Source organism: Schistocerca cancellata, chromosome 11 (assembly GCF_023864275.1).
Source record: "Schistocerca cancellata isolate TAMUIC-IGC-003103 chromosome 11, iqSchCanc2.1, whole genome shotgun sequence".
In the NCBI taxonomy this organism is placed as follows: Eukaryota; Metazoa; Arthropoda; class Insecta; order Orthoptera; family Acrididae; genus Schistocerca; species Schistocerca cancellata.
Window position 1 is genome coordinate 20,987,783 of NC_064636.1, and position 20,317 is coordinate 21,008,099.

Below are 20,317 nucleotides of genomic sequence, written 5' to 3' on the forward strand. Positions count from 1 at the left end.
ACCTAAGGACTTATATTAAAAAACTAAAACCCACAAGTGCCTAAGAAGACCTTCGTCAATGATTGCAGTTTATGGCGGGTCATGGCCCATCGAACATGGCCGGTATGAGGTGGAGCGTACACCATTAAGTTAAGTAGTTCTTTTGACTTTGCACATATGTACTGTTTGTGTTTTCCTTTTCTTTTTCGTTCATAAATGTATAGCTATGGTGTTCTTTTAGTCATTGACAAAGGTCTTCTTAGGCACTTGTGGGTTTTATGGTTGTTTTGAAGAAGGTATAGTTATCTACGCCGAATCCTGGGTTAATACTTCACACTAGGTGCTTTTTTCGCAATCGAGGCGGGTTTTTAGTTTTTTAATATATTAGCCAACGATTGCTGACGCGCTGCGATGTTGAAGGTTCTTAACCTAAGGACATCACCTACATCCATGCCCGAGATAGGATTCGAACCTGCGACCGTAGCAGTCGCTTGGTTCCACACTGAAGCGCCTAGAACCGCTCGGCCACATCAGCCGGTGCAACAATTTTCTTCATGGCTAGTTTGCAGATAACACGCTGTCAAAAAATAAATAAAAATAAACAAAAAACACAAAAGACGAAAACGAGCTCTAAAATCGATGTATAATAATACAATTCAGTTAGCGATGTAATTTTGAGGTTAGTGTCTAAACCAAACGAAACAAATGGCAAATATTGTATTTCTTAGCTCTACAGCAGTTCAAAAATGTTCAAATGTGTGTGAAATGTTATGGGACTGAACTGCTAAGGTCATCAGTCCCTAAGCTTACACACTACTTAACCTAAATTACCCTAAGGACGAACACACACACACCCATGCCCGAGGGAGGACTCGAACCTCCGCCAGGACCAGCCGCACAGTCCATAACTGCAGCGCCTTAGACCGCTCGGCTAATTCCGCGCGGCGCTACAGCAGTTAAATTATTACAGATTTGATATTGTATTTTACAGAAATGAAAATTTGACGCACAGAAGATGACACATTGGTGTCGAAACGTGTCTGCGCGAATATAAGAATAAACTAATTGTGTTTGATGAATTTCATCCATAGTGGATGCTGTCGAACTCCGTGACTGTTCCTTTATGGGGTTGTAGAAAAATATGCGCTGTCAGTCACAATACAAGGTTGTTTATTCGTCACACGACCGGGTTCGGACTCGCGCCCATCTACAGGTTTTTATACATTCAAGTACATGTTTGTACTGTTGGAGATCAAAACAGATGAAGCACCATTGTTACAGTTATGCTGTGGTGATAGTTTTGCCACTTAGTTACACACTTATGGTCATTTTCACGTCCATTTATCAGTTTTACCAAGTGTAGCTCCATATTACACTACTATCATGTGCCGATCTTCAGGTGTTTATACATTCAAGTACATGTTTTTACTGTTAGTACACGTTTGTACGGTTAAAGCACCATTATTACAGGTATGCTCTGGTGATGGTTTTGCCACTTAGTTACACACGTATGGTCATTTTCACGTCCATATATCAGTTTTGCCAAGTATAGCTCCATATTACACTATTATGATGTGCACTCGTGAAATACACCAGTGTACACTGATATATGGACGTGAAAATGACCATAAGTGTGTAACTAACAAGGGAACCTTCCCATCGCACCCCACTCAGATTTAGTTATAAGTTGGCACAGTGGATATGCCTTGAAAAACTGAACAGAGATCAATCGAGAAAACAGGAAGAAGTTGTGCGGAACTATGAAAAAAATGAACAAAATATACGAACTGAGTAGTCCATGCGCAAGATAGGAAACATGGAGGAAAGTGTAAGCTTAACAGCGCCGTGGTCCCGTGGTTAGCGTGAGCAGCTCTGGAACGAGAGGTCCTTGGTTCAAGTCTTCCCTCGAGTGGAAAATTTAATTTTTTATTTTCAGACAATTATTATCTGTCCGTCCATCCGCCCGATGCAAGGTAACTGCGCCGTAGTATGGCGACGCTACACCTAAACAAACATCGAAACACACTTTTTTGGGAGTGGTTATCACATCCACGAGAAAACCTAAATCGGGCAAGGTAGAAGAATCTTTTTACCCATTCGCCAAGTGTACAAGTTAGGTGGGTCGACAACATATTCCTGTCATGTGACGCACATGCCGTCACCAGTGTCGTATAGGATATATCAGACGTATTTTCCTGTGGAGGAATCGGTTGACCTATGACCTTGCGATCAAATGTTTTCGGTTCCCATTGGAGAGGCACGTCCTTTCGTCTACTAATCGCACGGTTTTGCGGTGCGGTCGCAAAACACAGACACTGAACTTATTACAGTGAACAGAGACGTCAATAAACGAACGGACAGATCATAACATTGCGAAAATAAACTTTTCTCTCGAGGGAAGACTTGAACCAAGGACCTCTCGTTCCGCAGCTGCGCACACTAACCACGGGACCACGGCGCTCCGGAGCTCACACTATCCTTGATGTTGTCTATCTTGCGCATGGACTACTCAGTTTGTATATTTTGCTTATTTGTTTCATAGTTCAACACAACTTCTTCCTGTTTTCTCGATTGATCTGTGTTCAGTTTGTCAAGGCCTATCCACTGTGCCAACTTATAACTAAATCTGAGGGGGGTGCGATGGGAAGGTTCCCTCGTAAGTGGCAAATTTATCACCACAGCATAACTGTAATAATGGTGCTTCATCTTTTTTTGATCTCGAACAGTACAAACATGTCCTTGAATAATGTATAAACACCTGAAGATGGGCGCAAGCCCGAAACCGGTCGGGTGACGAATAAAGAACCTTTTATTGCGACTGGTAGCGGATATTTTTCTACAACCCCACAATTGTGTTTGCATAAGGCTAATATTAAAAATAACCCAGTTTTTAAATCGCAAACACGGAAGAACGGAAAGAGGAGCTGCAGACCTTAGTGAAATGAGTATTCCACGCTGTAGAGTTAAAAATGTGTACTTCTCCTTCTGGGAAGTTGCGCAATAGCGCCGAAGGACAGGGATAGCTGCGCTATTGCGTAACCGGTCGCGCCGGCCACGCTGGTGAAGATGCGCTGCGGCGCGGCGCGGGTAGGGCTCGTGACATTTGCGCCCGCTGCCGCTGCATTCGCCGCCGCCACAGCCGAGTCCCGTTGGACAATAAAAGCACGGGGAGGCGTGCGGCTGGCTCCAGCTCCAGCTGCGGTCACCTCTGGAGCCGCCGTGGCCCGGCCTCCAGGCCTCCAGCAGCCCGCCGCGTCCTTGGCTGGACTGCGCTGGAGCCCAGCGGTACACGTCTTCCGCGAAGCGCTGGAGCCGACGTCTGTGGAAGGGGGAGGGGGGGGGGGCGCTAGCCGTCCCAACAGCTAACCGAAATTACATTGAAATGAACACCCTTAGCTGCTTACAGGCGTCGACATACGTCAACGGGGACAGATGACAATGTGGGTCCCCGACCGGGACTCGAACCCGGGATCTCCTGCTTACAATGGCAGACGCTCTATCCATCTGAGCCACCGAGGACACAGAGGATAGTGCCACTGCAGGGATTTATCTCTGGCACGCCTCCCGCGAAACCCACATTCTCAACTGCACTGCATTCGTAGTGCCCCCGCCCATTATACTCATTACTCGCGGCGAGTTGCCGATTCCCGTAAGCGTTCGGGCACTGTTTGTGCATTCGCACACAAGAAGAACACGGTCAAGTGGCCGGTGAACCTTAACTATACACAGGGTGAGTCACCTAACGTTACCGTTGGATATATTTCGTAAACCACATCAAATACTGACGAACCGATTCCACACACCTAACGTGAGGACAGGGGCTAGTCTAATTGTTTAATACAAACCATACAAAAATGCACGGAAGTATGTTTTTTAACACAAACCTACGTTTTTTTTAAAATGGAACCCCGTTAGTTTTGTTAGCACATCTGAACATGTAAACAAATACGTAATCAGTGCCGTTTGTTGCATTGTAAAATGTTAATTACATCCGGAGATATTGTAACCTAAAGTTGACGCTTGAGTACCACTCCTCCGCTGTTCGATCGTGTGTATCGGAGAGCACCGAATTACGTAGGGATCCAAAGGGAACGGTGATGGACCTTAGATACAGAAGAGACTGGAACAGCACATTACGTCCACATGCTAACACCTTTTTAATGGTCCCTTTCACTGACGCACATGCACATTACCATGAGGGGTGAGGTACACGTACACACGTGGTTTCCGTTTTCAATTACGGAGTGGCATAGAGTATGTGCCGACATGTCAGGCCAATAGATGTTCAATGTGGTGGCCATCATTTTCTGCACACAATTGCAATCTCTGGCGTAATGAATGTCGTACACGCCGCAGTACATCTGGTGTAATGTCGCCGCAGGCTGCCACAATACGTTGTTTCATATCCTCTGCGGTTGTGGGCACATCACGGTACACATTCTCCTTTAACGTACCCCACAGAAAGAAGTCCAGAGGTGTAAGATCAGGAGAACGGGCTGGCCAATTTATTCGTCCTCCACGTCCTATGAAACGCCCGTCGAACATCCTGTCAAGGGTCAGCCTAGTGTTAATTGCGGAATGTGCAGGTGCACCGTCATGCTGATACCACATACGTCGACGCGTTTCCAGTGGGACATTTTCGAGCAACGTTGGCAGATCACTCTGTAGAAACGCGATGTATGTTGCAGTGCTCTCCGATACACACGATCGAACAGCGGAGGAGTGGTACTCAAGCGTCAACTTTAGGTTACAATATCTCCGGATGTAATTAACATTTTACAATGCAACAAACGGCACTGATTACGTATTTGTTTATATGTTCAGATGTGCTAACAAAACTAACGTGGTTCCATTAAAAAAAACGTAGGTTTGTGTTAAAAAACATACTTACGTGCATTTTTGTATGGTTTGTATTAAACAATTACACCAGCCCCTCTCCTCACGTTAGGTCTGTGGGATCGGTTCGTCAGTATTTGATGTGGTTTACGAAATATATGCAGCGGTAACGTTAGGTGACTCACCCTGTATATATACTAAGATGGTATCTGTTCTTTCGGACATGTGATTTCCTCTCGGACATGTCCGAAAGAACAGAAACCATCGGGGACCATGCAGCTCGTTAGAATGAAATTACAATGAAATGAACACCCTTAGCTGCTTGCCGGACGTGGTGGCCGACCGGTTCTAGGCGCTTCAGTCTGCAACCGCGCGACCGCTACGGTCGCAGGTTCGAATCCTGCCTAGGCCATGGATGTATGTGTGATGTCCTTACGTTAGTTAGGTTTAAGTAGTTCTAAGTTCTAGGGGACTGATGACCTCAGATGTTCAGTCCCATAGTGCTCAGAGCCATTTGAACCATTATTCAACCAACTGCTTATTATTAAGTACACACATGTGTACACACATTGCAGATGTATACACATATTTGAATATCATTACGGTTTACAGTTTAGTTGCAGGTAATACAATAATAAAAAGTTGGTGGGAGGAATGAGAGCGACAAATTTGTTCATCACGGTAGTTCATATTTATACAATTATGTACTCGTATATCCCCGAGGGTTAGCAGCTTTACTGTATGGTTAAATGATGATGGCGTCCTCTTGGGTAAAATATTCCGGAGGTTAAATAGTCCCCCATTCGGATCTCCGGGCGGGGACTACTCAAGAGGATGTCGTTATCAGAAGAAAAAAAACTGGCGTTCTACGGATCGGAGCGTGGAATGTCAGATCCCTTAATGGGCCAGGTAGGTTAGAAAATTTAAAAAGGGAAATGGATAGATTAAAGTTAGATATAGTGGGAATTAGTGAAGTTCGGTGGAAGGAGGAACAAGACTTCTGGTCAGGTGAATACAGGTTTATAAAAACAAAATCAAATAGGGGTAATGCAGGAGTAGGTTCAATAATGAATAGGAAAATAGGAATGCGGGTAAGCTACTACAAACAGCATAGTGAACGCATTATTGTGGCCAAGATAGGCGCGAAGTCCATGCCTACTACGGTAGTTCAAGTTTATATGTCAACTGGCTCTGCAGATTATGAAGAAATTGATGAAGTGTATGATGAGATAAAAGAAATTATTCAGATAGTGAAGGGAAACGAAAATTTAATAGTCATGGGTGACTGGAATTCAAGAGTAGGAAAAGGGAGAGAACGAAACATAGTGGGTGAATATGGATTGGCGGAGAGAAATGAAAGAGGAAACCGTCTGGTAGAATTTTGCACAGAGCAAAACTTAATCATAGCTAACACTTGGTTCAAGAATCATAAAAGAAGGTTGTACACATGGAAGAATCCTGGAGATACTAGAAGGTATCAGATTATATAATGGCATGACAGAGATTTAGGAACCAGGTTTTAAATTGTAAGACATTTCCAGGGGCAGATGTGGTCTCTGACCACAATCTGTTGGTTATGAACTGTAGATTAAAACTGAAGAAACTGCAAAAAGGTGGGAATTTAAGGAGATGGGACCTGGATAAACTGAAAGAACCAGAGGTTGTACAGAGTTTCGGGGAGAGCATAAGGGAAATAAATACAGTAGAAGAAGAATGGGTAGCTCTGAGGGATGAAATAGTGAAGGCAGCAGAGGATCAACTAGGTAAAAAGACAAGGGCTAGTAGAAATCCTTGGGTGACAGAAGAAATATTGAATTTAATTGATTAAAGGAGACAATATAAAAACGCAGTAAATGAAGCAGGCAAAAAGGAATACAAACGTCTCAAAAATGAGATCGACAGGAAGTGCAAAATGGCTAAGCGTGGATGGCTAGAGGACAAATGTAAGGATGTAGAGGCTTAACTCACTAGGGGTAAGATAGATACAGCCTACAGGAGAATTAAAGAGACCTTCAGAGAAAAGGAAACCACTTGTATGAATATCAAAAGCTCAGATGGAAACCCAGTTCTAAGCAAAGACGTGAAAGCAGAAAGGTGGAAGGAGTATATAGAGGGTCTGTACAAGGGCGATGTATTTGAGGACAATATTATGGAAATGGAAGAGGATGTAGATCAAGATGAAATGGGAGATATAATACTGCATGAAGAGTTTGACAGAGCGCTGAAAGACCTGAGTCGAAACAAGGCCCCGGGAGAAGCCAACATTCCATTAGAACTACTGACGGCCTTGGGAGAGCCAGTCCTGACTAAACTCTACCATCTGGTGAGCAAGATGTATGAAACAGGCGAAATACCCTCAGACTTCAAGGAGAATATAGTACTTCCAATTCCAAAGAAAGCAGGTGTTGACAAATGTGAAAATTACCGAACTATCAGTTCAATAAGCCACGGCTGCAAAATACTAACGTGGATTATTTACAGACTAATGGAAAAGCTAGTAGAAGCTGACCTCGGGTAAGATCAGTTTGCAGAATGAGATTTTCACTCTGCAGCGGAGTGTGCGCTGATATGAAACTTCCTGGCAGATTAAAACTGTGTGCCCGACCGAGACTCGAACTCGGGACCTTTGCCTTTCGCGGGCAAGTGCTCTACCAACTGAGCTACCGAAGCACGACTCACGGCCGGTACTCACAGTTTTACTTCTGCCAGTACCTCGTCTCCTACCTTCCAAACTTTACAGAAGCTCTCCTGCGAACCTTGCAGAACTAGCACTCCTGAAAGAAAGGATATTGCGGAGACATGGCTTAGCCACAGCCAAGGGGATGTTTCCAGAATGAGATTTTCACTCTGCAGCGGAGTGTGCGCTGATATGAAACTTCCTGGCAGATTAAAACTGTGTGCCCGACCGAGACTCGAACTCGGGACCTTTGCCTTTCGCGGGCAAGTGCTCTACCAACTGAGCTACCGAAGCACGACTCACGCCCCGTACTCACAGCTTTACTTCTGCCAGTACCTCGTCTCCTACCTTCCAAACTTTACAGAAGCTCTCCTGCGAACCTTGCAGAACTAGCACTCCTGAAAGAAAGGATATTGCGGACACATGGCTTAGCCACAGCCTAGGGGATGTTTCCAGAATGAGATTTTCACTCTGCAGCGGAGTGTGCGCTGATATGAAACTTCCTGGCTGTGGCTAAGCCATGTCTCCGCAATATCCTTTCTTTCAGGAGTGCTAGTTCTGCAAGGTTCGCAGGAGAGCTTCTGTAAAGTTTGGAAGGTAGGAGACGAGGTACTGGCAGAAGTAAAACTGTGAGTACCGGGCGTGAGTCGTGCTTCGGTAGCTCAGTTGGTAGAGCACTTGCCCGCGAAAGGCAAAGGTCCCGAGTTCGAGCCTCGGTCGGGCACACAGTTTTAATCTGCCAGGAAGTTTCAAGATCAGTTTGGATTCCGTAGAAATGATGGAACACGTGAGGCAATACTGACCCTAGGACTTACCTTAGAAGAAAGATTAAGGAAAGGCAAACCTACGTTTCTAGCATTTCTAGACTTAGAGAAACCTTTTGACAATGTTGACTGGAGTACTCTCTTTCAAATTCTGAAGGTGGGAAGGGTAAAATACAGGAAGCGAAAGGCTATTTACAATTTGTACAGAAACCAGATGGCAGTTACAAGAGTCGAGGGCCATGAAAGGGAAGCAGTGGTTGGGAAGGGAGTGAGACAGGGTTCTAGCATCTCCCCGATGCTATTCAATCTGTATATTGAGCAAGCAGTAAAGGAAACAAAAGAAAAGTTCGGAGTAGGTATTAAAATCCACGGAGAAGAACTAAAAACTTTTAGGTTCGCCGATGACATTGTAATTCTGTCAGAGACAGCAAAGGACTTGCAAGAGCAGTTGAACGGAATGGACAGTGTCTTGAAAGGAGGGTATAAGATGAACATCAACAAAAGCAAAACGAGGATAATGGAATGTAGTCGTTTAAATCGGGTGATGCTGAGGGAATTAGATTAGGAAATGAGACACTTAAAGTAGTAAAGGGGTTTTGCTATTTGGGGAGCAAAATAACTGATGATGGTCGAAGTAGAGAGGATATAAAATATAGACTGGCAATGGCAAGGAAAGCATTTCTGAAGAAGAGAAATTTGTTAACATCGAGTATAGATTTAGGTGTCAGGAAGTCGTTTCTGAAAGTATTTGTATGGAGTGTAGCCATCTATGGAAGTGAATCATGGACGGTAAATAGTTTGCTCAAGAAGAGAATAGAAGCTTTTGAAATGTGGTGCTACAGAAGAATGCTGAAGATTAGATATGTAGATCACATAACTAATGATGAGGTATTGAATAGAATTGGGGAGAAGAGGAGTTTGTGGCACAACTTGACAAGAAGAAGGGATCGGTTGGTAGGACATATTCTGAGGCATCAAGGGATGACCAATTTAGTATTGGAGGGCAGCGTGGAAGGTAAAAATCGTAGAGGGAGACCAAGAGATGAATACACTAAGCAGATTCAGAAGGATGTAGGCTGCAGTACGTACTGGGAGATGAAGAAGCTTGCACAGGATAGAGTAGCATGGAGAGCTGTATCAAACCAGTCTCTGGACTGAAGACCATAACAACAACAACAACAACAACAACAACCCCATCATTAAAGGCAATAGAATAAACATGCGAGCCAAAAAGAAGATTTTTAAAACCATCATCAAACCAGCCATCACCTACGGGTCTGAAATCTGGTAAATGGCCGCAGACACCAATATAGCAAAGGTACAAAGGACACAAAACAAATACTTCAGAATTGCTACTGATGCTAGCCGGTATGAATCAAACAGAGACATCTACAAAAATCACAACATACTTAAAATCCCGGAAATCATTCAAAATGAATCAATAAAATTTTTCCTCCAAACCTCCGACTCCGAGCACGTGCTCGTCAGAGATTTGGGACAAAATCCACCCAACCCCAGAACAAAATTCTCCATCATGACTAATACCAGAAACTAAAACATACCACGATAAATATTGCACATTCACACTCCGACACTAAATATATACGCGCAATCACGACACTCTCATCCCATCATATCGATACCATCCTCACCAGACAGAAGGCAGGGATCACATCAGATCCGATCCTTCGAACACAGGTGTTCAATACCCACCAAACTACCTCCCTGACCATTTCCTATCCTCCACTGTTTTCAGTTCCTTGCGCAAATTTGTTGGCAGCGTATTAATTTTCGTTTTCACGCCATCTGTTTCGCTTCCGTATATTGTTATAACGGGATCTCCTCATGAAATTTCAGTCACCAGTTTCCTCCTCCGATTGCGAAAACATTCTGTTGGCACCCACCTACATAGGGAGAAATTATCATCGCGATAAAATAAATCAGGTCTCGCACCGAAAAATTTAAGGGGCTCCGGAAAGGCTCAAAATCATGAAAAGTTCAATTTTTACTTTTTTGCGTTTTCTGAATCTGCAGACTATTACCTTTTAATACATATATAATTTATTCAATTCCGAAGACTACAACTATTTTTTAATTTTTGGGCGTGACCCACTGTGGCGCTGTTAAACTGCTGTCAAATGGTGTTATTATTAACGTCCGTGTTCATCAGGTACATTTTAGTGATGTGAGATAAAGTATGTGTTGTGGCTAACCTGTGATGGTTCAATATATATCGCTGGTGTGATTGTCGATTGTTTCATGTTTATTTACTCTGTCGTTATCTCGAAAATATTCGTAATTAATTCTGTTTCTTGAGTCTCTGTTTTGTTGAAGTATAATAATGAGTAAAAGTAAAGTTATTAGAAATCCTCTGAAGGCTTTTAAGAAAAGGAGAAATGTTGCAAAGCCAAAGGTATGTGTTATTACTGTAAACAATAACATCCTAACGTGGTACGAGCGATGCTTGCTTTAGACAAGGAACGCCTTCGGGCTGCAGACAGGGCTGTAAAGAGTTTAGAAATACAAGCAAGAGTAAACAGGAGGAGGAACAAGAGGAAGCTGGAGGAGGAGTTTGCAGAGGACGAAGATAATCCATCCTATGGACCTGAAATGCACTAAAAAGTTAATCCAATCTTTGTCGCTCGATTCCCAAAACTTTTATTTTCTCATACAAAAATGTTTTCTAAGGATCTTCCAAACATATTTGTTTCAAACTTTCAGTAAATGTTACACAGTACCTTCTGCATAATTTAACACAGCCTTTTTCCAAAAAACTGTATATTTTTGAATATATAAATAAAAAATTGCAAAAAGATATTGTGAATTTTCATTACAATTGAAAAAAAATCATCTTTAATAACTGAACTAAAATTTTGTAAAATCCCTGTGTTAAGTTGTAGCCCATATTCCAATAAATAATCTGTAAAAAGTTCAACTTCCTACCTCAAATACTTTGTGAGGAAAGCGTTATTTTAACATTGCAAGTATAGGGCGTTCCGGAGCCCCTTAAGTAGTGCTCGTTTTTTACGCGCGCCGTTCGAGTGTGGAATGGTAGAGGGGCAGCTTGAATGAGGTTCATTGAACCCTTTGCCAGGCACTTTATTGTGAATAGCAGAGTAATCACGTAGATGATGATGTAGATGAAATATCTAGCAACTGCTAACAACCATTAAGTTTTTTGCTCCTGTCCATGTCCATGACCCCATCGTGGGTTGAAACCGCCAAAAAAATAATGCGATTGTGACTGTCCTTTTGAATAACTGATGCAAACTTTTGACTCCATAGACAAGAATTATTCCGGTAACAATCAAGAAACTGTAACATTAATTGGTTGTTCATTTCTCTGTCTAATTCTCAGCGTGAATTCAAGACTGACACATCCTGCCAACGTAAACGTAGTTTTGTAACACACGCGGCTGGTTCACGAAACACGGCAAACAACTGAACAGCAAATATTGTCAACCTAGAAAATATTTTGGTCAATCAATAATAGCATGTCAACATTCCTGGTACTGCAATTGTAGTGACCTTCCCTCTCTTAGTGTACATTTTTATTTGAAGTTACTTTATGTATAATGTTTAACAGGCCTGGCGAAGGGTGGGGGGATTTGCCGCGAGCGGCAATTTCAGTGGGCGCCAAATTCATAGTCTAGAAGAAAAAAAGCCTTGTTTCACAAAGCGCTTTGCATCACGTTGGTCTATCGATAATTCATATCATTCTGAAACGCATCCCTGATAGTTTTTGAAGATTTTTGAACACATACTAAATTGATTTCTGAACGAATCATGAGTTGATTTTTGAATGCATGCATAGTGTACGAAATGTGTCTGCCAGGGGAATCCCTGTCGCATCTAGAATTAAAAAACTTTCTCGCAGACAAAAAACGACGGGGCTATACGACGCGAACCGAATAAACCCGAACGGGTGCGTGGTAATCGCCGTTTGTTTATGTGGTTGCTGGGAATGCAAATGATAAGCGTTATTTTATTATTTAGATTACCAGAGTGGAAATAAACGACTAACAGGAATAACAGATAAGAATGATTACATATTATCTTTTCGGTGTATCGAAGAAAATGAAATTTTGGCAGAAAATTTTGTTCAGATTGCTACACTACTAACGGCCAGTTATACATTCCCCATTTAGCAGCTGCTTAAGTTCTATTCTCGGAATATTGCCGAAAATGCGTTGCAGGAACAAGTAATAACGCCTAACCGGAGAATAAACGCGGAGTAACTAAACCGGTGATTTTGGCAGGGTTACTGAAGTTAAGCGGAGAATAAGTTTGACAATGGCAGGAATGATTACAGAATTAATGATGACAAGATTGTTTATTTGACCGAGGAAGGAGAAGAAACGGGGACATCACACAAATTATATGGAAGAATATGACGATTCCAAATTTATATTAAAATTTCTTACTACAACTACTACTACTTTTCGATTTCATGCTTGAGAAACTGGAGCATATGAATGAAATGTGAAACTATTTCCTAACATAAAACTTTTTGCTTGTAGTAGCTCTAATAGGCATTTGATGTTGAAACTTCGCGAATTATATTCTGTCGTGTTATTTATGTAAATGAGGTATATAGAAATGACCATTTGTGCCAAAACAGTCTCACTCATTTGGCGTATGTGACAATTGCTGCAACATTAAAAAAGACCACTCATTTGGCGTGTGCTACAATTGCTGCAATATTAAAAAGGCCTATTTCGGGCGAATCATATTCTGTCGCGTTATTTATGTAAATGAGGTATATAAAAATGACCATTTGTGTCAAAATAGTCTCTTTTATTTAGCAAAAAATGGTTCAAATCGCTCTGAGCACTATGGGACTTAACATCTGAGGTCATCAGTCGCCTAGAACTTACAACTACTTAAACCTAACTAACCTAAGGACATCACGTACATCCATCCCCGAGGAAGGATTCGAACCTGCGACCGTAGAGGTAGCGCGGTTCCGGACTGAAGCGCCTAGAACCGCTTGGCCACCGCGGCCGGCTTTTATTTAGCGTGTATTAGAATTGCTACAATATTTAAAAGGCCTAATTTCATTTTATCTAGCAGACAGTGACAAAATAGGCGTTATCCAGAAAGCTATCAGTCTTAGATACCATTCTTATTAGTAGCTTCTTCAGTATTACACAACGACTTTTTGATTTTTCAGGTAACAAAACGTTTGACCAACTCTGATGGGATAATAGATTCTTTCGCAGAAAGGAAAGCACGCCGTCTTAAGCTGTAGCAAGATGAGAGAGAGAAAACTGCTAGGATCTAACGATTGAACAAATGTGTACTGCTTTGCTTGTCTCTTACTGGTTTTATATTTTCTATATTTAATAAAAACTTTGAGGTTTGCCGATGACATTGTAATTCTGTCAGAGACAGCAAAGGACTTGGAAGAGCAGCTGAACGGAGTGGATGGTGTCTTGAAGGGAGGATATAAGATAACATCAACAAAAGCAAAACAAGGATAATGGAATGTAGTCGAATTAAGTCGGGTGATGTTGAGGGTATTAGATTAGGAATTGAGACACTTAAAGTAGTCAAGGAGTTTTGCTATTTGTGGAGCAAAATAACTGATGATGGTCGAAGTAGAGAGGATATAAAATGTAGACTGGCAATGGCAAGGAAAGCGTTTCTGAAGAAGAGGAATTTGTTAACATCGAGTATAGATTTAAGTGTCAGGAAATCATTTCTGAAAGTATTTGTATGGAGTGTAGCCATGTATGGAAGTGAAACATGGACGATAAATAGTTTGGACAAGAAGACAATAGAAGCTTTCGAAATGTGGTGCTACAGAAGAATGCTGAAGATTAGATGGGTAGATCACATAACTAATGAGGAAGTATTGAATAGGATTGGGGAGAAGAGAAGTTTGTGGCACAACTTGACCATAAGAAGGGATCGGTTGGTAGGACATGTTCTGAGGCATCGAGGGATCACCAATTTAGTATTGGAGGGCAGCGTGGAGGGTAAAAATCATAGGGGGAGACCAAGAGATGAATACACTAAGCAGATTCAGAAGGATGTAGGTTGCAGTAGGTACTGGGAGACGAAGAAGCTTGCGCAGGATAGAGTAGCATGGAGAGCTGCATCAAACCAGCCTTGGACTGAAGACCACAACAACAACAAATTTTATGTCACACAGAAGAGAACGTTATTATCTAATAGGCAATAAAGACTTGTCATTCTTCGACTCACAAATAATCCCACTCAATATTCATTGTGAATTTTCTGAAAGTGACGTAGGATGTCAAACCGGCGTACTGGGATCAGGCGAGGCACCATAGGACATTTAAATTTCCAGTGTCCTGAATATATATTTGATGGCTTCCCTTGCAAAATTTACACGTCTGAATTCCACAGAACGAAATACAGAGTGCGATAGAAGCGTGCTGTGTGAAGAGGTGTAGCATAGAACTTTGGCACACTTATGACCAAATGACATGGCTTTTATTTCCTCAAACATACATATTTTATAAGTCAAACGCTTCAAAAAGATGTGCGCTACAAAATGAACATATTCGATTTTTTTAAGTATTTTACATCCTATCTCACGCGGGCTGTGGGAGGGGGGGGGGGGGGGAGGTGGCGCCACTATCAATTTTTTTTCCCTTTTCGGAAATATAGTAGATCCACGGCTGTTTTTAAGAATGAATGATCGTATTGATCTTACGTGCTCGGTTGTTACGCAACCGGAATTACCTGTAATGATTTACATAAACGCGCGGCAGCTGATAGGCGTGTGAAGACAATGAAATGAATACAGCGACAAAGCGAGAAAACTGCCTTGCGTTTGTCACTGCTAATGATTTGGCATTACGTGAGCGAAATGTTTTGAAATGTTGTTAAAATTAATCTTGCGAACCAGTATGTGTGGTAAAGCTACCCGCATATGACGTCAATAGTATGAAATTGTTTAGGATTGCCCGATAAAATTTGTGTAAAGAAGTAACTATTATTATTTGAGCATCCAGAACGAAAAAAACTCGACTTCAGTTATCTGTTCTACGTTTAAGTTAATTCTATAATAAAGCGTTCACTGTTATCGATTTCGTGAAGCGAAATCGATCAAGTCAGAGCATTTTATTGCGTAATCAAAAAAAAAATTATTCCTGAGCGCTCATGTTTTATGGTAACATTAAAAGACTAAATTTTCATAGTGATTTTTATTCCCGTAATATTATTCAAGAAGATAGGTGAAGCCCGAAAATTATTACATAAATATAATGCTGTTAGCGGTTTATGGCCACCATCGAGCAAATGATATGCAATACCTTAAGGCCGTTAGAAAACTGACGTATTTACTTAATAATTGAAAGAGAGGAGCTCCTCAGAACAGAACAAAGTAGGTTAATATTTTAACTATTGAATCATATTCTGAAATTAAGCACAACATATACGTTTTCGTTTAGCAAGCAGTAAGCATCAAATGTGCTATTACGCAACTTCCTTCTTGTGCAGCGAGACAAGAGACTTAGTCAATTTTCTGTCTGGCGGCGCTTAATATGTTTATCACACCAGAAAGGTTGATGAGTTTATCCACAACAAGCATTGTCATCTGCTATTCTTTATACTGTATTGCTTCCATTTCACACTTCACCGTAGTTTCACAACACGACACTGTTTCGTATTTTGTCGCCGTGGCATATAAGACGTAAACAGGGATGGTACACAATACGTCAATACGCATCCTCAGACAGTCAATATACTGGCGCATTGTCAATATATTGACAATAGTATTGAACGTGTGACAGCCCCATTAGGCATAAAGTATAATCAAGTACTCGCAATGAGCTTTGGTTTACAAACAGGTCGGTGTGTTCTACAGAAGTAATCACAATGTCAGGGCAGTAATTTATTATTTATTATTTATTTATTCGTGGCCTTCGGAAGTGCTGTAATTTGATAGTCGGACTGCTACGCAGCCCATACTGGCTATGCGACGCTCAATTGTCAGCCTTTCTCCGACTTTCGCACCCCTCCCTCTACCCAGCGAGGTTACGTAACGACGCCATTCCCCGAGATGCACCGCTAATGGAACATTTGCCGAGCGCGAAGCGCAAATTACCGTTACAACAAAAACCGTTACGTGGCCGCGTGCGCAAACAGCTGTGCGTCGCGCTGACGTAACGCGACAGTCTATTGTCTAGCTGCGCAGATTCCACGTTCTGCGACGTTCCTAGTCTTTCTCTCTCGTGGAGAAGAAGCACACAAACGCACAGAAACAATGTTTGTCGCCAAAATACATTGCCTTCAAAAATAGTGTGACTCGGCGTAAGGTTTGCATGTATAGTTTAAATATTACCACATCACAAGTACAGACGACGTTTCAAAGTGCCGTAGTTTTGCACTCAACGTTTAAGGCATGCATGCGATGACTTGGAATTTTTCTTGAAGCTTAAGAAATAAACGGAAGGCCATTTCGCTTTTTCGCGATAAGTGTCACATCTCCAAACACCTTGTAAAAAAATAACTAGACTCACTGATGGCGCTGCAGTCGCGGGATAATTTGAACGTTCGCCTGGACGCCATTATAGTGGTTGTAGTCTGATGTGTTGTGTAGTACTGTTGTTTATGAAGACCCTGTTTCAACGTTGTATATTTGTTACTCGTAATTCTACTGTCTGTACGTTCCAATCAAAAGAAGTACAATGGTGAAGAGTTGTGCAGCGATTAATTGTACAAATAAATTCGAGAAAGGAACGAATATTACATTTCATAGGTATGTGGATATTTTAAGTTGTTTTGTATGTCAGTGCACTTGCTTAATAAATGTCTTTCTAATACGGTATTATCATAATGTCTGTGCATCTATTTGCAGGTTTCCTTTCTCAAAACCACAGCTGTTACAAAAATGGTTACACGCTGTCAGGAGGCAAGATTTCCGACCGACAGAATACCATTTTATATGTTCTGATCATTTTGAAGAAAGTTGGCTGATCGGTTGTGTTTTCATGGTCTAGGTTAGCTTGAAACTTGATAATTTGGTCGTGGGTTGCCAAAGCGCTATGCTATATATAACGCACTTCTCGTCATAAAATCTAGAAAATATCCATATAGTGGGCAAATCTTCGAGTATTTTGATGCATTTTGCTTACATCTATCGTAAATGAACTACGAAAAATGCTAGGCGCCCAGTACATAACTTTTAGCTACGGCAGATTCCATGTAGTATGTAAGATAAATTCATAAACAGTGACTAGTTGCTGTTTGTTCACAAATTACAAAGTATATTGTAGTAACGTATTTAAATGAGGCATTATCTTTGTGACCTAACTCAAGGGAAGGCATTTTATAACCAAAAGCGATGTATAAACATTCGAACTCCGCGCGTCAGTTTACCACTCTAATGGCCGCCGCCCACCTATCCAATTTGTCCGCTCTTCACAGTCTACCACTCATGCGGTTGTGGGGGCCTGAACATCTCAGATGTCGCTATACTTCTACATTTTCCACATTTACAATGAGTGTGATTCCAAGTTAGAAGTTGATGTAAACCACATCCTTTCGTATTTTGACTGCGGAAGATTGTAATTTTTGAAACTATTGATGAGTATTTGATATCACCTCCATCAGTCAGCTTCATCTAGAGTCGATACCGCTTATAGCGATATCGCTTTTATCGAAGTACTGGCTATAACGGCGATCTCTTAACGGTCGCATATAAATCCTGCGTAAACACTATATTAAAAAAAAACTCTCAGTATGACATCGTTTATTGCGACTTATCGTATTAAACGACGCATTTTTAATTACATTTTTGGAGAAATATAATGGTAATAACGTTAATTTTCATTTCTGTTTGTTATGTATTTGGGGATTACTAACAACAATCTGAGGCATATTTTCAAACTCTTGTTTTCTGCAGATTGTTGGTTTCAAACCAGGTTTAAAACGAATTTGTCATCAAACGCAAAATGCGTACGCCCATCTTCAGGTAAGTGAATACCTTACGTACCCCAGTTACTGTATTGAATTTTAAAGTTAAAGCAGCTTGTTACAAAAATAAACAATACTGTTTTTGCTCTGATTGTAGAACAATAGAAAATTAAATTCCAATATACGTTTTTCTTTTCAAAGCAAGTGAAATAGTAGTGTATTTGTTAAAAGCAAGTGAAATAGTAGTGTATTTGTTATTGATGTCTTGTGGTTATGTGTGTTAGATATTTTCAAGGTGTCTTGTGCAGTGCATGACATTTGTACAACAGTTTAAAGAGGAACATTTTGCTAATGTTGAATCATTTCTGTAATACAACAACTGGAACAACGTTGTGTAGTTGATGACCATAGTACGATGCAGCACTTACGAAAATGGTTCAAATGGCTCTGAGCACTATGGGACTTGTGGTCATCAGTCCACTAGAACTTAGAACCACTTGAACCTAACTAACCTAAGGACATCACACACATCCATGCCCGAGGCAGGATTCGAACCTGCGACCGTAGCGGTCACGCGGTTCCAGACTGAAGGGCCTAGAACCACACGGCCACTCCGTCCAGCGCAGCACTTACGACAACTTATGAACGTGGTCATTATTTCATCTCATTCTTTCGACATTACTCAACAATTTAAAGCACTCCGTCTTCAGCCCACAAGTGGCCCATCGGGACCGTCCGACCGCCGTGTCATCCTCATTTGCGGATGCGGATAGGAGAGGCGTGTGGTCAGCACACCGCTCTGCCGGTCGTTATGATGGTTTTCTTTGACCGAAGCCGCTACTATTCGGTCGAGTAGCTCCTCCACTGGCATCACGAGGCTGAGTGCACCCCACTCAACAATTTACACTCCTGGAAATGGAAAAAAAATACACATTGACACCGGTGTGTCAGACCCACCATACTTGCTCCGGACACTGCGAGAGGGCTGTACAAGCAATGATCACACGCACGGCACAGCGGACACACCAGGAACCGCGGTGTTGGCCGTCGAATGGCGCTAGCTGCGCAGCATTTCTGCACCGCCGCCGTCAGTGTCAGCCAGTTTGCCGTGGCATACGGAGCTCCATCGCAGTCTTTAACACTGGTAGCATGCCGCGACAGCGTGGACGTGAACCGTATGTGCAGTTGACGGACTTTGAGCGAGGGCGTATAGTGGGCATGCGGGAGGCCGGGTGGACGTACCGCCGAATTGCTCGACACGTGGGGCGTGAGGTCTCCACAGTACATCGATGTTGTCGCCAGTGGTCGGCGGAAGGTGCACGTGCCCGTCGACCTGGGACCGGACCGCAGCGACACACGGATGCACGCCAAGACCGTAGGATCCTACGCAGTGCCGTAGGGGACCGCACCGCCACTTCCCAGCAAATTAGGGACACTGTTGCTCCTGGGGTATCGGCGAGGACCATTCGCAACCGTCTCCGTGAAGCTGGGCTACGGTCCCGCACACCGTTAGGCCGTCTTCCGCTCACGCCCCAACATCGTGCAGCCCGCCTCCAGTGGTGTCGCGACAGGCGTGAATGGAGGGACGAATGGAGACGTGTCGTCTTCAGCGATGAGAGTCGCTTCTGCCTCGGTGCCAATGATGGTCGTATGCGTGTTTGGCGCCGTGCAGGTGAGCGCCACAATCAGGACTGCATACGACCGAGGCACACAGGGCCAACACCCGGCATCATGGTGTGGGGAGCGATCTCCTACACTGGCCGTACACCACTGCTGATCGTCGAGGGGACACTGAATAGTGCACGGTACATCCAAACCGTCATCGAACCCATCGTTCTACCATTCCTAGACCGGCAAGGGAACTTGCTGTTCCAACAGGACAATGCACGTCCGCATGTATCCCGTGCCACCCAACGTGCTCTAGAAGGTGTAAGTCAACTACCCTGGCCAGCAAGATCTCTGGATCTGTCCCCCATTGAGTATGTTTGGGACTGGATGAAGCGTCGTCTCACGCGGTCTGCACGTCCAGCACGAACGCTGGTCCAACTGAGGCGCCAGGTGGAAATGGCATGGCAAGCCGTTCCACAGGACTACATCCAGCATCTCTACGATCGTCTCCGTGGGAGAATAGCAGCCTGCATTGCTGCGAAAGGTGGATATACACTGTACT

At 42.7% G+C, this 20,317-nt stretch overlaps 1 non-coding gene across 1 annotated transcript; it reads right to left on the reverse strand.

The window, feature by feature from the left end:
• Positions 1–3,423: 3,423 nt before the first annotated feature.
• Trnat-ugu (transfer RNA threonine (anticodon UGU)) lies at positions 3,424–3,498 on the reverse strand. Its single transcript has one exon. It is a non-coding gene; the product is annotated as a tRNA-Thr (tRNA).
• Positions 3,499–20,317: the final 16,819 nt, after the last annotated feature.